We start from the raw sequence: 20802 nt of genomic DNA, 5'->3' as shown, positions 1-20802 counted from the left end.
GATACAAATGAGATAGTAGACTTTAAAATTTCAACATACCCAAGGTCATTGAGACAATATGTGGTGAACTCAGAGTCTAACTTAAGTCTGAGTCCAGGGAGCCCTTTTGTTAACTAGTATGTGACACTGCCTTAACCAGTATGTAAACTTCCTTTGACCCATTCCTTTGATATTGTCATCAATTAAATCTAAATAGTTCTTTCTTTTCAAAGATACCCCACAGTCATCATGTTATTAATTTCACAATGTCAAAAAAGAGTTACCTTCTTTGACTTGAAAATGACGCTGCTGAGACTTTCAGATAGAAAAAACTTAATATTGCCCTGTTTAGACTTTATCTGAACCAAATCCCATATTTTCTGCCTCTCATTTCTGTCCTCTTCATTGGAACATTAAACATACAGTGTTTATTTATATGTTTAATGGAAATATTATAAATATTATGTTATGGAGAATAAAACATTAATGAGGTAAAAGTGCACTTAATATACTAACTTTATAAAGTGTTTCCTACCGTGAAACCTCACTGTGTTAGAAGACCAAATGCTAGAAATGGGAAAAAATGATTCAATTAAAATAAGAACATAGTACAGGAGAAAATAAATATGGAATCAATAGGTTGAGGTTTTTCTACAGTATTTCAAAGATCCTGGTAATTACCAAATGTTTCAGTAGCAACAGAAGGATAGAAGTGTACCTTACTCTCAAAATAATCTGAGCAATTATGACTCAGAAAAGAGTCATATTGTAGACTGTAAGAAATGAGCACAAAGTGCTCTTGTGGCTGAGAAGGCTACAGAACACTCAGCATCACTAGGAAGAGTATGGTAAATGGAGCAGAAAACTTTATCTGTCTCATCTGTTTTACCCACATCTAGAGTCATGAGTATCATCCGGTCATTATAGCTCAAGAAAACTGAGAATTGGCATAGAAACAACAAGAGAAGAGCTATTAAATTGGTCAAGGAATTTCTTTACGAGAACAGACTAAGAAATAGTATTCTTCAGTTTAGAAAGGCAAAAACTCTAAAAGAATATAGTCTAAAAGCATAATATGTTTGGCTAACAAGACCACAATTTACCCTCAACATTGAAAAAAGTAAAATTTAAGAGTAATAGAGAAAAATTTTCTGTGATTAACAAGCATTTCAAGTTTATTATCCCAAGAGATGCACAAAAATAAATAATTTCACAAGATTACATCATTGATAACAGATGAGTTTAGTCAGAAGGGCAAGAAGCAATTAATTTATAGATAATAGATTGGCAATAGGTCACTAAGTGGACCAGAGATTGTTGGCCTAGGTTTTTAGTTCTAACATTAACATGGAAAGCAATCATGAAATTGCTTCCATGAGACATTCTTTCATACTATTGATAAAAACAGAAACTATACTCTTAGATTAGAAAACTAAGTCAACTAAATTAAATTAACAAGGCCTGAGACTCAGTCAGGGTCCCTCTGAGGACTTAAGTCCCTCCACCAAACCATTAATATCTGCCTGTAACTAGACAGTTAGCTCTGGATGCTCCCTTTCCAACTATCATTCAGAATTATATGAATGGAGCCTGGACCTCCTTCATTGTAGCATGAAGCTTGATGAGCAGTCACACAGAAGGCATACTAAAAGGCCATCTGAGGAGTTGACTTTGTTGGAACCTCCTATGGTTCCCAGTGATGTCTCCTCACTTCTGTTCATGTTCTCCTCATTCCACTGCTCATTTCTTGGTGGAAGTATAAGAACAATAATAAATATATTCAGCATCCTTTCATAGCATTATAAAAGTTATCCCAGAAGAAAATTCATAAAAGAGGCCAAGGAAATATATTCTTCATGGGCCAGTTATTCAAGTGTCACTATGTCTTGGGTTATGGGTTAATGCTATTTTTTCACAACCCAAACAGAGGAGTGAGAATCTTGAAGGTAGATCCAATGATCAATTTATAGTGGACTTCCTCTGTAACCTGAAATACTATTGTTCCAGTAGAAATTTGATGAATTCAATTAAGAATGGTTAGAAGTGAAGCTAGCCAGAAAGTGTGAAAGGGAAAGAATCATAAAGAAGCCACGATAAAGAAGCAGCACACATAGAAGGAAGACTAGAATGGGCTTAACATGAATTGTTTAGCTTGCATGCTATTTTATTTTAATTGAGTACTCTTATCTTTTGAAGATCACCTGTGGACAATTTAAGAAAATAAGCAGCCATTTAGTTTCAAACATTCTTCAATAAAACAAACTCCTGGTTTCAGGGCTGTGTATTAGCTACTGCTATCAAACAGAAGGAACAAGTCTGCTTGAGGAGAAATCATCAGTTTGGCTAATATCTACATGTTATCTTCAGTATTCTGTGATTTAAACGACATCTCCAAAGGTTTGTTTGTTTGTGAGACTATTGCTGTGATTTGGTCATTACTTCTAAAGTTTTCAGGGAAAAAATCCCTAAGGATAGTTTTCCTCTTAAATATAATGTGTTTCACTTTTAAACATTTATTGCTACTAGCCCTGGAATCTGGTTTCTCTATTATTTGGGGGACAGTTGGCTGTTTCCCAAGAAGGCAGTTTAATGACTCCAGGACACCAAGTACCAGAATGGTTCTACTGGGTCATTCAGTAAGTGCCAGGCATTCTCCCTCAAGATTATTAAACATGAACCTTGCATTCTAATATAAATGGACAGAAGCTATTTTAATAGCAGACCCTTAATAATGAAAATTGCAGCCACACAAATGGAAGAGACTGACAGTCCAATAACCAATTATATTTAGTTTTGAAATAAGTTACATATTCATTTCAAGTAAATTGGCCTTTCTGATTATGATTGCTTGAGAAAGGGGCCATAGAGGGGTAGAAATTAAAAGATCTCAGGAGGATTCTAGGCAATGAAACCAGATCTCAATCCACTAATTGTGCTCTTAGGGGATGGAAGCACAAATGCAGTAGCTTACATTCCCAATTATTTCAACCCTTGTGTGACTATGTACATGGCCATTATTTCCAGTGTTTTGGCCCATCAACTTACCATGGAAAGTTCTTGCTAAGGAACAATAGTGGTTGATTACACCACTGCCTTTCCATTTGTTGACCTACCTTATGAAGTAATGATGTTACTAAAGAGTTACAAGCCCAGCCAAAGAAAGTCAAGGCAGCCATCTTGTCTTAATGAATCTATGGGATCTTGAAATAATATCATCTGGAAAATTCAGAATTTACTCTAAACCTTTTGTCACTGTTTCCTTAAGAATCATGGGTAAATAATTCCAAGCTTCAAGTTAAAATACAAAAAATTTAAAACACAAGTAATTTATAATACATATATCTAACTTCTACTTCTGCTCAAGGTAGAAGCTAAGATTACTTCATAATAAACAACTCTATGAAGAAAACATTATTCATAATTTTATGAATACATATGAAAGAACTGAGGGTCAGAGATATCAAATAATTTATCCAGGGTCATGAAAGTAATTAAAAACAGGCTTGGGAATTGTTTCCATAGTTATTTTCACTATCAGAAAAACCATTTATTCTTGTCAGTAAAGACCTTTGTATGAAGTACATTCCCAATAGTTTAGCGTTCCTTTTAAAAAATGGTGGCCTATCCAAAGAGATCCACATTTGAGAGCCCTTGACAATAATGAACAATGTTTCAAAAGATTATTCAGATGTTTATTGAATTCCTGCTATGTTTAAGGAACTGTTCTAGGCACTGAGTTGGGTGCTGTGTAGGACACTCCAGAATTAAAGGGACTGTGAAAATTATCACATCCAAACATCATATTTTCTATATTAGAATATTCAAAACTTAAGACACTAGATTGCTGGCTTGTAGTCGCAAAGCCAGTTAGTTGTAGAACTGAAACTAGAACTTAAACTCCAGAAATCTAGAACAGCGCTTCTTCCATGATACAATTTTGGGAAATCAAATACAAGACTTTGCCCTGAAGGAACTTGCAGTCTAAATGGGAAAACAGAATTCAAAACCATCAAATGATAAATGATGGCACAAATTCAAATTTCAACAAAGAACAATTCCACTGCTGGGTATATATCTGAAAAAAAAAACAGAAACACTAATTTGAAAAGATATATGCTCCCCAATGTTCATAACAGCATTATATATAATTGCCAAGAAATGGAAGCAAAATAAGTGTCCATCAACAGATGAATGGATAAAGAGGATGTGGTGTGTGTGTACACACACACACACACACACACACACACACCAATGGAATATTACTCAGCCAAAAAAAAAGAACAAAATTTTGCCTTTTGCAGCAACATGGATGGGCTTGGAAGGCATCATGCTAAGTGAAATAAGTCAAACAGAGAAAGACAAATACAAACATTGCTTATATGTGGAATCTAAAAAATAAAACAAACTAGTGAATATGACAAAAAAGAAACAAGACTCACAGATATAAAGAGCAAACTAGTGGTTACCAATGGGGAGAGGGAAGGGAGTAGGAGCAATATAGGGGATATAGGGGTAGAGGAGTAAGAGGTACAAACTATTAGGTATAAAATAAGCACAAGGATTATTGTACAACATGGGGATATAGCCAATATTTTATAATAACTATAAATTGAGTGTAGCCTTTAAAAACTGTGAATCACTATATTGTACACCTAATCACTATTATGTGACTTACATAATATTGTATAGCAACTATACTTCAATAAAAAAAAGAAAAAAAATTTTTGAAGAATTCCAATTCTACCTAAAAAAGAAAAAGAAAAATTCCAACAAAGATACTAAGGCAGGTTGCCACGAGAATACATTATGGCCAAATAAGTGTTAGGGTTCAAGAGTGAAAGCTTAGTGTAAGCTGGAAAGTCATCCTCAAGGAGAAGATAAACTTGACCATGTGGAAAGTCACTGGTGGAAGATACATGGGGAATTGCTCACCTGGTGAAAACTATATATTAATAAGTAAAAGTATAGAAGCAGGAAGACTAAGACAGAATGAGGATCCAAGTAGAGCTTCTGTGAGCCTCCTATCCTTGATAATTACATGTATCTCTCCAATCTGCCTGGTTTCTATAGGCTCCATCCACCAGTGAACTCTCTGCCTGGTACATAATAGGAGTTCTACAGTATCTTTGATGATGGAAGGAAGGAAGGAAGGTAGGGAGGGAGGGAGGAAGGAAGGAGGGAAGGAAGAAAAGGAGGGAGGGAGGGAAGGAAGGAAAGGAAAGTGGAAGGAAGGAGAGAAGGAAGAAAAGCAGGAAGGAAGGGAGGGAGGGAGGAAGGAAGAAATAGAAGTTATAATTACAGAATGAAAACACTAGAAAAGGTAAGAAAATAATCCCCTTGGGATTGAAAAAAAAAAGACATAAAGGACTTCACTCACTCTGTTCACATCCAAAGTTATCAACAGTCCCATAAAAAGCATAGCTAGAGCCTGTTATCAGCACAGTACTAATAGCAGCCTACTTATCAGCCCACTAACATCGTCTAGTAATGGTAAATTGCTTTAGATTGTGGAGGGCTTTCACCAGCTAAAAGGCCCTTTCCAATTTGAGGTAGGGAAGAGGTGTTTAAAAGAAAAGAAAAAAAGAGGAAGGAGTTGGAGGATGTGTGTTAATGAGGGATTTTTCAAACATCCATACACACTTTGTGATAAAATTCTTCTAAAGCTAGGGTCATTTCCTGTACAGACAATGTAACTTTTCTTAGACCCACACCAAATTGCTGCCTGGATGAATATCTAAGCTAATTTAAGGCTATGTCCCCTCAGGAGCTGAGGGACAAGCTGAACAGCAGTTAATCAGGCATAATGGAAAGCTGAGTCTATGAAGTGGTGCATGATTACACATGTAGTGGCTCCTGCCAAGGCCGGGGTGTAGTATAGTTCTTCCTCTATAGCAATTCACTGGTAGCTACTTAATACTGAACTATACTGCAAAGTTGATGGAGTTTGGTATTAAATAATTAGCTTTATCTTACATAGGAAAACCAAAATAATCACCTTCCTTTTAACAGTAATATTTAACAGCTCACTTGCTGATGGTTAGAGAAATCTTCATGTTCTGGCAGCTGAAGTGGGGATGGGACAGAGAAAGCCCCTCTGAGGCTCTTAGTTAAATAGATAGTGGAGGAAGCAACACCTAGATATTCTGCCTGTGCAGAGACATTTACACAGATGGCAACCCAAAGTCTCTTTACAAGTCCTGGTAGCTCTGACCTGTTGTCCCGTGGTAACATGGAGTCTTGTCCAAGTGCGTCTCAGTGGATGCCATCAGGGGACCAGAGAGGAAAGTGTGAATGTTGATTGCAAAGGTTGAACAGGTCAAGACAATCATAAAGTGAAAATGAACCAGTAAGAGGGAGCAGGAACAATTGTGCATGAAGATAACTGTGCCTTTTTTCTTAGAAGTGAATTTATGGACTCCAGATGGATGAAGTAGGCTGAAATAGTGACTCCTAAATCCAGCAAAATCCAGCAATGCCCTGGAAGCTTGGGAGTATTTGTTGGAAATACTCACAGGATCACCTGTGACATTTTGTAGTCATATCGTTTTAGTTTCCTTTAAGAGACTAACTAGGAAAAGTTCCTCAGTCTTTCTTTGCCGACATGATATTAACACCTTGGATGAATATGACTGCCATTTTATAGCTTGTCTCTTAGTTTGAGTTGATCTGATATTTCCTAGGATTATGTAAATTTATGAAAATTTGGCAGGGTTACTACACAAATGATATGTTCTTCTCACTATATCCCATCAAGACATATCTAGTGTTAGTTTGTTTTATTGCTAGCGATGTGAACTTTAATCACATAGTTACCATGGTATTTACCAGGGTTTTTCCACTGATAAATTACTATGTTTCCATTTGTAATTATGTGTAAAATCTAAGGAGATAATTTGAGATTGTAAATGTCCTCTTTCTTATCAAGATTTCACCTTTTTTTAAAGCATGCACTGATGAGTCTTACAAAATTGTGATAGTCAGACTCCTTCATTCTAGAGAAGGGAAAGCTCTTCCTTACAATAGAATGTCAACTAGCAAATTCAGTTTTACATGTTAGGGTTGGCAAATGACCTAGCATCTGCTTTAGTAGCTAACCTGTTATACCAGGATTTTGGGGCTGGCCTCTGTTATTTTTCTAGAATAATAATGGGGCCTTTTATAGAAGATTCTCCAGGATATAGCAGATTACTTCTGTGCTATAATGGGACTACTGATATATTTTTTAATCTATTTATTTGTTGTAATTTAATAGCACATAGTATATACTAAATCCTAGGCACTCTTTCAAATGCTTTACAAATATTAACCATTGTAAGCCAATGAAGTAGGTACTATTATTATTCCCATTTTACAGATGAGGAAATGGAGGTGGTGGACTTGAGTAATGTGTTTAATTTTGAGCAGCTTATAGGACAATGTATTGGACAAAAACAGTCTACCTCCAAAAATGTGTATTCTTACACCATTATAATATGTTACCTCAGCACAGGTGCAGAAATTCTTTCTCCAATTCTAAGATATTTTGACTTAATATCAGTGAAAAGAAACTATTGTTTTCAACAGCAAACAAATGACTTTTCATATACCCACATTGCCTTTCTCCAAGCGGAGTAACAGCTATTGTGACCAGACCAGATAGGTTATATTTATTCAGAGCAAGTTTCTTAAAATGTTTTAGATCACAAGTTTGCTATGTTCTGTGGTCCCTTTATGCATGAGCTTGGAGGACAAGGAGAGCAAGGTACCATCCCCACTTCAACCACTGCAGCTGGACTTTTAATTGCTTCATATTCTGGGATTCTCTGGGGACTTTCATTTGAAGAAAATGGGATGAATTAATAAAATATCACCATGATGAAACATTAGCACTTATTTAATAAAGAATAAAAAATAGCATGCAGAAGAATTTGAGGACATTCTCTGTTCCAGCTATGAGTGGCCTCTCCCAAGGTGAAAGATAACAGTTAAATGGAAAATTCCCTCTGGGCTTCTACCATCTGCAGCCAACTCTCCAAGCTGTGAATGTTTGGTATGGTACACAATGTTCACGAAATGGTCCATATGCTTCCTGATATTCTGCAGGCCCCTTGCAGTTGGGAAGAGCCATGTGACTAGATCTTATCATGACCTGTGGATGGATGGCAGATGTGTCACTTCTGGGCCAAAGCATATAAGAGCTGGTGTGAGTTCTCTGTGTGTTTTTGTAATATGTCTCCACAATCACAGAGGCCTCGTGTTGTGATGAGGGAACTCACATGGAGGCAACATGGACCATTCAATCACCACATGGGGGACAACTGCCTTGGAACAAGAAATAAATTTGTTCCATTAAGCTATTGACATGTGGAATTTGTTACTATAACCCTGACTAATACAACTGAAAAATACATTGATTTAGGGCAAAGAGAAGCATTCCATTCAAATAACCATATACATGTGCTTAAAGCAGTGATTCTCCACCAAGGGGTACATGTATCCCCTGCTCTGGGATATTTGGTAATATCTGATACATTTTTGGTTGTCACAGCTGGGGGTGGGGAGATGTGCTACTGGTGTCTAGTGGGCAGAGGAGAGGGATGTTGCCAAATATCCTGCAATGCACAGGACAGCATCCACAACGAAGAATTATCTGGCCCCAAATTTCAATCATGCTGGGCTTAAGAAATCCTGGCCTAAAGAGAAGGGCTAGCACCTTCATTTTATGCAGGAAATTATTTACTTGCTACACAAAAATCTACCAAAAAAAGATATACTTATGCCTATTATCTTTTAAAGGCTGGCCAAAAATCATGTATTTAATAGAATTTTGAAATTCACCTCAATATAACAAATTTTTATTTGTTTAAAAAAATCACTACACTGCCTTTCCCCATTTTCATAAAACAAGGAAATATCAAACAGCAGTTTAAATAGATCTGTTCTGTATACTTAGTATGTCTTCACTTCTTCCTTTTCATAAATTCATACATTCTTGTTTAAGAGAGATATCGTAATCCAATCCCCTCAGTTTTTAGAAAAATAAACCATTGGAGAATGTCTATACCAGAACTCATCTCACTGTTCTTTCCAGTACATCACAGTAATGGATGTTCTCCTTCATTACAAAGCACTAGGTAGAGGTCTGAGGAAGGTAAACAGCCTCTCGGCCACAGAGAGTGTGGGATGAGCATCATGTCCAAGGGTGATGCATAGTTTCCAGGTGAGAGCGTTTGGTTTCGACAGGAAGGGCAGAATCAGAAAGGCAAAAAGAAAGGCTCCCCAGTGAGCTCACCAACACAGCATGTGCCTGTTCATCCACTGCTCACAGACCCACTTGGCCACGTCTGTCTGCATCATCTTATCTCCTGGGTAAGCATACGGACGTGCAATGTAGAACTGAATCACAGCTTGGCAAGCGCTATGAGAACTTTCACAAAGTAATTGAGTGAAAGCTGGATTCAAGCTTGGGATATCTAATGCCAGCTCTGACTCTAACTAATTAGCTATTAGTTAATTAGTTAATTAGACATTAATTAGACTAAGCTATTAGCTTCGTCAAGCCGGCATGGGCCTAAATTTTCTCACTTGGAAATGAGGAGCATGAATTAAATCACAATAATTATATTATCAATAATCAAAGAAGAGCTACTATTGTTGAGTGCATTCTATAAGCTAAGGAATGTGCCAAATGCATTTCATTACATTCTCAAGACCAACCTAGGCATCCTTACCCTCCTTTACAGATGAAGAAACTGGGACTCAGAGGTAAACAACATAATGAACACGATTAGTAAGAACGAGGATTTCAACCATGATCTACTTGACTATAAAGCCAACGTCCCTAATGACTACATTTGCTGCCCCCAGTTCTCCAGCCCTGAATCTCTAGCATTCCCACCCCCCCAAGTTGTTTAAGTTTCGTTGAGTGTTTTGTGAGATTTCAAACAATTTGGAGCATAAGCCGGGGTCTTTTGGCTGGAATTAACTAACCCGGACATTTTTATTACTCATCCACAAATCCCAAAGATGAACCAGGTTGTTTGTAAAATTCACTAGGTTTGGTTCTTGCTGTAACAATAAAAACCAAAAAAAAAAAAAAAAACATGCAAATAAAAAACTGATTAGCCAGAAGCCCACAGTATCCATACCTAAATTGACATTTTGCAGAACATCCAGGTGAATTTGAAATATACAGGGTAAGTGAATTACCAAAAGTAGTTCACTAGATGGTCTTTGTTTGCAAGCATAGCCAACAGAGTTTATTTTATATTGTTTATTTTATATATGTGTGCATTCTGTGTCTTCAAAAATAAAGAAAATGATGGCTTAACACAAAAATAAAGCTGATATCACCTCTCGGATATCCCCTAACTTTGCCAGACTTCAAGAAGTCATCCTGTAGCACAATATTTTAAAAGAATGTCCAAATCCACAACTTTTAAAAGGATGTCCCAAACTCAAATTCCTTTACCCCCATCTTCCATATATTTGAAGATTCCTCCATGGCAATGGGAGATGGGGAAGAGGTGGATTTCTCCTAGTCATCTTTTGTCCCAATGTTCTTCTTCTTATGTATTCTCAAACTCTATTATCTCATGGCCCCCAGCTGCCATTTGATTCTTTCCCATGTTGACCCAAATGCTGATCTACTTAATCGATTTCCTCAATATGTCACTCATAAGAGGCAGGATTTATGTACTAGAATTGTATCAAAGAGTGAGGATAATGGTAGGAGAGGAGGAATCATGGAACACAGAACAGAAAACATCTTAACATTGGTATAAGCCAGCTGTGTTCTTAAAAATGCACAAACCATTCTCACATCCTGAATTATCCATCTCTCATCCTTGGGGCCCCAGACCCCTCTAATAATCCTATCTTCCCCTCATTTCATAAACTGTGTCCCCTCTTCCCTCATGGGTTGCCTATGAAAACTATAAAAATTCCCTTTATTTTATTATATGGTGCAATTTTGTTCTTTCACTCTCAATCTAACCTATCTTGAGAAAGCCTGAGGTTGTGAACTTTGTTTAAAAAGTTCAAGGTTGTGAAATAGGTCACCTTCCTTGGGAAAAGTCAGGCTCCGTGGCTGGAGGATGTTTGTGGTTAAAGTGACAGTTATTATTACAAAGGCTTCCAGAGATAAGTGTGACAGAGGGGCTATGTGGGAAACCAGGCAGCCTCTCACTGCTTGGGAAGTTCCCTGTTTTCATCTAATTCTTTCATCACTTTGCTGATGTTCAAATGCCTTAAACCCTCGCCTAGCATTAGATTCCTGTGGGAAGGGTTTGACTTCAGAGAGTAAAAGCAGTTCTGTAATAAGAATATACATGGTCTATACCAAACACTAACTGGGTTGACTTTCATCATTTAGCAGAGAGTGTACATTCAGGTTTTTACTTACTGGACCATAAATATAATTGGAAGTAGGTGAGAAGAAAAGTAACATAAATACTTCCATAAATAAGACAATGCAATTGCTGAAATTATTTTATTCTGAATTAGGTGAATTAAAAAGGAGATACATGCACAAGCATATACACGAATACAATCTGTGCCTGAGTCAGGAAATCCTATGTTTTAGGCAAGAACTGTGTGGCTGAGACAAATGATCTTGTACACCATACCCATTCATCCCTTCTACTTTTGATGACTTCCAAACTTTGTAATCTTACCCTCTGAGCAAACACAGGGGAAAAGAGAAACCAGATTTCTGGTGAAAGGCCAAACTTTTTGGAAGGGTGGAAGAGAGGAGACCCTGAGAGGCATTGGACTACCTGGTGCCATCTCCCTCATGGGTGCTCTCAGTAACTCTCCGCCTCACCTACTCCCCCTTTTTCAGCCAACTTCTGACATACAAACTCACTGATAAGCACAGGGGAAGCCAGCCAAATTTTCCTTTTATCCACGTCAGTGACTATGAGACATTCATCATTTACAGCAGTTCTCTTGAGACCTGAGAGCTGACCTCATGCTTGTAATCTACTGGGAGGCTCCTGACCTCATCTTGCTCTCCATTCCAGCATGGTTTCCCCAGTGATAACCAGCAGTGGCTGAGATAACTCTTTTATTCTATAGCTGATAAATTCTGAGTTGTAAACTCAATGGCTTTCTCTTCTCTAATCTATCTTCTCTCCCCAGTGCCCAAACTATCTAGCTTTTTCTCTTAGTTAAGGTTCCCAAACAGGCACTAGTGTAAACAGCCCTCATTGCCCATTCAGAGGTCACTTGCAGAAGGTGTTTTGGGAACCAAGAGCAAGAATGACCCACCCTTACTGGGAGATGGTGCAGTAGGAGGATGTGGAACTCACCTCCCCCCATGAACACATCAAAAACACATCTACACATGGAGCAATTTTCACTGAAAACTAATTGGAGACAGGCAGAAAAACACTTGTACAACCAAGGCTGTAAGAAAGATCCACACAGAATCAGGTAGCAAGGGAAGAGAAGTGATCAGGTTGGGACGTTTGCCCTTGGGAGAGGACTCAGAAGAGGAGGGAGATTACATTGGTGAAGATCCCACCTGGGGAGGGAGCAGTTCAAAACACATATGGTCACCTAAGCCCTGAAGTGCAACACCAGAAAGATGAGTACCCTTAGCTGGTTGGACAGCCAAGAGGACTAACAATAAGGTTGTGGGAAGCCTGAACACAACTCATAAGGAGTGTACACTCATTTGCTTATGCCCAAAACAGGGCAGAGACGGCCGATTGAAACTGAATGGGATGCTGGCATGTTTCCTGCAATTGTTCCAACACATGCTTCAGCTGAGCCAATTGCCCACTCCAGACCCACTTGCTTCATGACACGGCTCCACACTAAGGCAAGGGCTTCCACTGTCAAGGGAAAGCTCAGTTGAGAGGGACAAAGGCAGCTCAGAACCAGAGCAACATCTGAGCAGAGGAGGAGCATCCATTACTGGGGATTATGGAGGCAGCACTGGGAAAGTCTGAGAATGTGACTGCAGCTGGGGCCACCACAGCCCATACCCAGATCCATACCAAGTGCCCACACCAGCCCCTTTTGCCCCAGCACTCTTCCCTTCTTGGACCAGGGTGCTGATGCTGGGATGGGGGGAGAGCTTAAAGGGAATAGAGCCAGCTCAGACCTGACCCTCAGAGCTTCGGCTCCAGCAACTTGGGACTCATCCCTATCCCCAGTAGGCTGGTGCTGGTCACTGAGCAGAGGAGAAGCCCTGGCTTGCACCTGACTCTGGCTCTAGCACTGCCCCTCCAATCTCCAGCCCCATCTCTTACCAAAGTGATAGCTGCTAGCACAACCTGGGGAAAGACCTGACTTATGCTCACTTCAGATCCATCTCTCCCATCAAAGCAACTGGGCACACACAGACTGTATAGGGATGCTCTCACACAAGGACACTGCTTCAACACTACAATAGGTAACTGTTTCACCTAATTCCATAGAGACAGAGAAAGTTAAGCCAAGTGAGTTGACAGAGGAATTTGTTTCAATCGAGAAAAACAAGAGAAAGCCGCTGAAAAAAACAACTAATTAAACAGAAATAAATAATTTACCAGATAAAGAGCTCAAAGTGAGAAGAGCTTCAAGACGTGGAGATCACCTTCCTCCCCACAAATACATCAGAAATACATCTACTTGTGGAACAACTCCTACAGAACACCTACTGAACTATGGCAGAAGACCTCAGACCTCCCAAAAGGCAAGAAACTCCCCATGTACCTCGGTAGGGCAAAAAAAAAAAAAGAAAAAAGAAAAAAACAGACAAAAGAATAGGGACCGGACCTGCACCAGTGGCAGCGTGGGGGGAGGGGGGCAGGGAGCTGTGAAGGAGGAAAGGTTTCCACACACTAGGAAGCCCCTTTGCAGGTGGAGACTGCGGGTGGCGGAGGGGGGAAGCTTCGGAGCCACGGAGGAGAGCACAGCAACAGGTGTGCGGAGGGCAAACAGGAGAGATTCCCGCATATAGGATCTGTGCTGACCAGCACTCACCAGCCCGGGAGGCTTGTCTGCTCACTCGACGGGACCGGTGGGGGATGGGAGCTGAGGCTCAGGTTTCAGAGGTCAGATCCCAGGGAGAGGACTGGGGTTGGCTGCGTGAACACAGCCTGAAGGGGGCTAGTGTGCCACAGCTAGCCGGGAGGAAGTCTGGGAAAATGTCTGGACCTGCGGAAGAGGCAAGAGACTTTTTCTTGCCTCTTTGTTTCCTGGTGCGCGAGAAGAGGGGACTAAGCACCCCACTAAAGGAGCTCCAGAGACAGGCGCGAGCTGCGGCTATCAACGCAGACCACAGAGACGGGCATGGGACGCTAAGGCTGCTGCTGCAGCCACCAAGAAGCCTGTGTGCAAGCACAGGTCACTCTCCACATCTCCCTTCCCGGGAGCCTGTGCAGCCCGCCACTGCCAGGGTCCCGTGATCCAGGGACAACTTCCCCGGGAGAACACACAGCACGCCTCAGACCCGTGCAACGTCACGCTGGGCTCTGCTGCCACAGGCTCAACCCACACTCTGTAACCCACCCTCTCCCCAGCCTAAGTGAGCCAGAGCCCACAAATCAGCTGCTCCTTTAACCCCACGGTGTCTGAGCAAAGAACAGTTGCCCTCAGGTGACCTACACGCAGAGGTGGGACCAAATACAAAGCTGAACCCCAGGAGCTCTGCGAACAAAGAAGAGAAAGGGAAATTTCTCACAGTGGCCTCAGGAGCAGCAGATTAAATCTCCATAATTGACTTGATGTCCCCTGCATCAGTGGAATACCTGAATAGACAACGAATCATCACAAATTGAGGAGGTGGACTTTGGGAGCAAAGATATATATATATATTTCCCTTTTTCTCTTTATGTGAGTGTGTATGTGTATGTTTCCGTGTGTGATTTTCTCTGTATAGCTTTGCTTTTAGCATTTATCCTAGGGTTCAGTCACTATGGTTTTTTTTGTTGTTTGTTTTTTGTTTGTTTGTTTGTTTTGTATAGTTTTTGGCACTTGTTATCATTAGTGGGTTTGTTTTTTGGTTAGGTTGCTCTATTCTTTCCTTGTTTCTTTTTCTAATTTTTTATTATTAAAAAAACTTTTTAATAACTATTTTTATTTTAATAACCTTATAATTTAATTTTATTATCTCATTTCTTTTTTTTCCTCCCTTTTATTCTCAGCCATATGGATGACAGGCTCTTGGTGCTCCAGCCAGGCGTCATGGCTGTACCTCTGAGGTGGGAGAGACAAGTTCAGGACATTGGTCCACCAGAGACCACCCAGCTCCATGTAACATCAAATGGTGAAAATATCCCAGAGTTCTCCATCTCAACATCAAGACCCAGCTCCACTCAACGACCAGCAAGCTACAGAGCTGGACACCCTATGCCAAACAACTAGCAAGACAGGAAAATAATGCCACCCATTATCAGAGAGGCTGTCTAAAATAATAATAAGGCCACAGACACCCCAGAACACACCACCAGACGTGGACCTGCCTACCAGATGGACAAAATCCAGCCTCATCTGCCAGAAAACAGACACTATTCCCCTCCAACAGAAAGCTTACACAACCCACTGAACCAACCTTCACCACTGAGGGCAGACACCAAAAGCCTGAGAGCTACGAACCTGCAGCCTGCGAAAAGCAGACCCCAAACACAGTAAGTTATGCAAAATGAGAAGACAGAGAAACACACAGCAGATGAAAGAACAAGGTAAAAACCCACCAGCCCTAACAATTGAAGAGGAAATAGGCAGTCTACCTGAGAAAGAATTCAGAATAATGATAGTAAAGATGATCAAAAATCTTGGAAATAGAACGGGGTAAATACAAGAAACGTTTAACAAGGACCTAGAAGAACTAAAGAGCAAACAAACACTGATGAATAACACAATAAATGAAATTAAAAATACTCTACAAGGGAACAATAGCAGAATAACTGAGGCACAAGAACGGATAAGTAACTTGGAAGATAAAATAGTGAAAATATTTACTGTAGAGCAGAATAAAGATAAAAAGAATGAAAAGACTTGAGGAGAGTCTCAGAGACCCCTGGGACAACATCAAATGAAACAACATTTTAATTATAGGGGGTCCCAGAAGAAGAAGACAAAAAGAAAGTGACAGAAAATATTTGAAGAGATTAGAGATGAAAACTTCTCTAATATGGGAAAGGAAATAGTTAATCAAGTCCAGGAAGCAGAGTCCCATACAGGATAAATCCAAGGAGAAACACACAAAGACACATATTAATCAAACTATGAAAAGATAAATACAAAGAAAAAAATATTAAAAGTGGCAAGGGAAAAACAACAAACAACATACAAGGGAATCCCCATAAAGTTGAAAGCTGATCTTTCAGCAGAAACTCTGAAAGCAAGAAGGGAGTGGCAGGACATATTTAAAGTAATGAAGGGGAAAAATTTACAACCAAGATTACTCTACCCAGGAAGAATCTCATTCAGATTTTATGGAGAAATTAAAACCTTTACAGACAAGCAAAAGCTGAGAGAATTCAGCACCACCAAACCAGCTTTACAAGAAATGCTAAAGGAAATTCTCTAAGAAGGAAACACAGAGAAGGAAAAGACCTCCAATAACAAACCCAAAACAATTAAGAAAATGGGAATAGGAATATACATATATATAATTACTTTAAATATAAATGGATTAAATGCTCCTAACAAAACACATAGACTTGCTGAATGGAAAGAAAAACAAGACCCATATATATGCTGTCTACAAGAGAACCACTTCAGACTTAGGGACACATACAGACTGAAAGTGAGGGGATGGAAAAAGATATTCCATGTAAATGGAAATCAAAAGAAAGCTGAATTAGCAATTCTCATATCAGATAAAATAGACTTCAAAACAAAGAATATTACAAAAGACAAAGAAGGACAGTACATAATGATCAAGGGATCCATCCAAGAAGAAGATATAACAATTGTAAATATTTATGCACCCAACGTAGGAGCATCTCAATACATAAGACAAATACTAACAGCCATAAAAGGGGAAATTGACAGTAACACAATCATAGTAGGAGACTTTAACACCCCACTTTCACCAATGGACAAATCAACCTAAATGAAAATAAATAAGGAAACACAAGGTTTAAATGATACATGAAAAAAGATGGACTTAATTGAAATTTATAGGACATTCCATCCAAAAACAACAAAATACACTTTCTTCTCAAGTGCTCATGGTACGTTCTCCAGGATAGATCATATCTTGGGTCACAAGTCAAGCCTTGGTAAATTTAAGAAAACTGAAATTGTATCAAGTATCTTTTCCAACCACAACACCAGGAGGCGAGTTATCAATTACAGAAAAAAATCTGAAAAAACTACAAACACGTGGAGGCTAAACAATACACTACTAAATAACCAAGAGATAACTGAAGAAATCAAAGAGGAAATTAAAAAAATACCTGGAAACAAATGACAATGAAAACACGACGACCCAAAACCTATGGGATGCAGCAAAAGCAGTTCTAACAGGGAAGTTTATAGCTATAAAATCCTACCTTAAGAAACAAGAAACATCTCAAATAGACAACCTAACTTTACACCTAAAGCAATTAGAGAAAGAAGAAGAAGAACAACAACAACAACAAAAAAAAAAGTTAGCAGAAGGAAAGAAATCAGAAAGATCAGAACAGATATAAATGAAAAAGAAATGAAGGGAACGATAGCAAAGATCAATAAAACTAAAGCCTGGTTCCTTGAGAAGATAAAAAAAAAATTGATAAACCATTAGCCACAATCATCAAGAAAAAAGTGAGAAGACTCAAATCATAGAATGAGAAATGAAAAAGGAGAATTAACAACTGACACTGCAGAAATACAAAGGATTATGAGAGATTATTACAAGCAACTATATGCCAATAAAATGGACAACCTGGAAGAAATGGACAAATTCTTAGAAATGCACAGACCAAACCAGGAAGAAATAGAAAATATGAACAGACCAGTCACAAGCACTGAAATTGAAACTGTGATTAAAAATCTTCCAACAAACAAAAGCCCAGGACCAGATGGCTTCACAGGAAAATTCTATCAAACATTTAGAGAAGAGCTCACACTCATCTTTCTCAAATTCTTCCAAAATATAGCAGAGAGAGGAACACTCCCAAACTCATTCTATGAGGCCACCATCATTCTGATACCAAAACCAGACAAACATGTCACAAAGAAAGAAAAATACATGCCAATATCACTGATGAATGTAGAAGCAAAAATCCTCAAAAAAATTATACCAAACAGAATCCAATAGCACATTAAAAGAATTATGCACCATAATCAAGTGGGGTTTATCCCAGGGATGCAAGGATTCTTCAATATACATAAATCACTCACTGTGATACACCATATAAACAAATTTAAGGAGAAAACCATATGATCATCTCAATAGATGCAGTGATAGCTTTCAACAAAATTCAACACCCATTTATGATAAAAACCCTCCAGAAAGTAGGCATAGAGGGAACTTATAATAAAGGCCATATATGACAAACCCAGAGCCAACATTGTCCTCAATGGTGAGAAAGTGAAACCATTCTCACTAAGATCGGGAACAAGACAAGGTTGTCCACTCTCACCACTATTATTCAACATAGTTTTGGAAGTTTTAGCCACAGCAAGAAGAGAAGAAAAGGGAAAAAAAAGGAATCCAAATCAGAAAAGAAATAAAGTTGTCACTGTCGCCAGATGACATGATACTATACATAGAGAATCCTAAAGATGGTACCAGAAATATACTAGAGGTAATCAATGCATTTGGTAAAGTAGCAGGATACAAAATTAATGCAGAGAAATATCTTGCATTCCTATGTACTAATGATGAGAAACCTGAAAGTGAAATTAAGAAAACACTCCCATTTACCACTGCAACCAAAAGAATAAAATATCTAGGAATAAACCTACCTAAGGAGACAAAACACCTCTATGTAGAAAATTATAAGACACTGAGGAAAGAAATTAAAGATGATATAAACAGATGGAGAGATATACCATGTTCTTGGATTGGAAGAATCAACATTGTGAAAATGACTCTACTACCCAAAGCAATCTACAGATTCAATGCAATCCCAATCAAACTACCAATGGCATTTTTCATAGAACTAGAACAAAATATTTCACAATTTGTATGGAAATGCAGAAGACCCCGAATAGTCAAAGCAATCTTGAGAAAGAAAAATGGAGCTGGAGGAATCAGGTTCCCTGACTTCAGACTATACTACAAAGCTACAGTAATCAAGACAGTATGGTACTGGCACAAAAACAGAAATATGGATCAATGGGAAAGGATAGAAAGCCCAGAGATAAATCCACACACATATGGTCACCTTATCTTTGATAAAGGTGGCAAGAATATACAATGGAGAAAAGACAGCCTCTTCAATAAGTGGTGTTGGTAAAACTGGACAGCTACATGTGAAATAATAAGATTAGAACATTCCCTAACACTATACACAAAAATAAGCTCAAAATGGATTAAAGACCTAAATGTAAGGCCAGACACCATCAAACTCTTAGAGGAAAACAGAGGCAGAACACTGTCTGACATAAACAACAGCAAGATCCTTTTTGACCCACCTCCTAGAGAAATGGAAATAAAAACAAAAATAAACAAATGGGACCTAATGAAGCTTAAAAGCTTTTGCACAGCAAAGGAAAACATAAACAACATGAAAAGACAGCCCTCAGAATGGGGGAAATTATTTACAAATGAAGCAACTGACAGAGGATTAATATCCAAAATTTACAAGCAGCTCATGCAGCTCAATATCAAAAAAACAAAACAACCCAATCCAAAAATGGTCAGAAGACCTAAATAGACATTTCTCCAAAGAATATATACAGATTGCCAACAAACACATGAAATAATGCTCAACATCATTAATCATTAGGGACATGCAAATCAAAACTACAATGAGATATCATCTCACACCGGTCAAAATGGCCATCATCAAAAAATCTAGAAACAATAAATGCTGGAGAGGGTGTGGAGAAAAGGGAACCCTCTTGCACTGTTGGTTGGAATGTAAATTGATACAGCCACTATGGAGAACAGTATGGATGTTCCTTAAAAACCAAAAATAGAACTACCATATGACCCAGCAATCCCACTAGTGGACATATACCCTAAGAAAAGCATAATTCAGAAATAGTCATGTACCATAATGTTCATTGCAGCTCTGTTTACAATAGCCAAGACATGGAAGCAACCTAAGTGTCCATCAGCAAATGAATGGATAAAGAAGATGTGGCACATATATACAATGGAATATTACTCAGCCATAAATAAAACAGAAATTGAGTTATTTGTAATGAGGTGAATGGACCTACAGTCTGTCATACAAAGTGAAGTAAGTCAGAATGAGAAAAACAAATACCATGTGCTAACACATATATATGGTATCTAAGAAACAAAAACAAAAAAAAGTGGTCATGAACCACCTAGGGCCAAGACGGGAATAAAGATGCAGACCTACTAGAGAATGGACTTGAGGATATGGGGAGGTGTAAGGGTAAGCTGGGAGAAAGTGAGAGATTGGCATGTACATATATACTCTGACAAATGCAAAATTGATAGCTAGTGGGAAGCGGCCGCATAGCACAGGGAGATCAGCTCGGTACTTTGTGACCACATAGAAGGGTGGGTTAAGGAATATGGGAGTGAGGGAGATGCAAGAGGGAAGATATATGGGGATATATATATATATATATATATATATATATATATATATATATATATATATCTGATTCATTTTGTTATAAAGCAGAAACTATCACACCATTGTAAAGCAATTATACTCCAATAAAGTTGTTTAAAAAATGAAAAACAAAAAGTTCAAAGCACTACTAATATGA

This window comes from Mesoplodon densirostris, chromosome 16, assembly GCF_025265405.1.
Source record: "Mesoplodon densirostris isolate mMesDen1 chromosome 16, mMesDen1 primary haplotype, whole genome shotgun sequence".
Taxonomy (NCBI): domain Eukaryota; kingdom Metazoa; phylum Chordata; class Mammalia; order Artiodactyla; family Ziphiidae; genus Mesoplodon; species Mesoplodon densirostris.
This window is presented reverse-complemented; position numbering follows the sequence as displayed.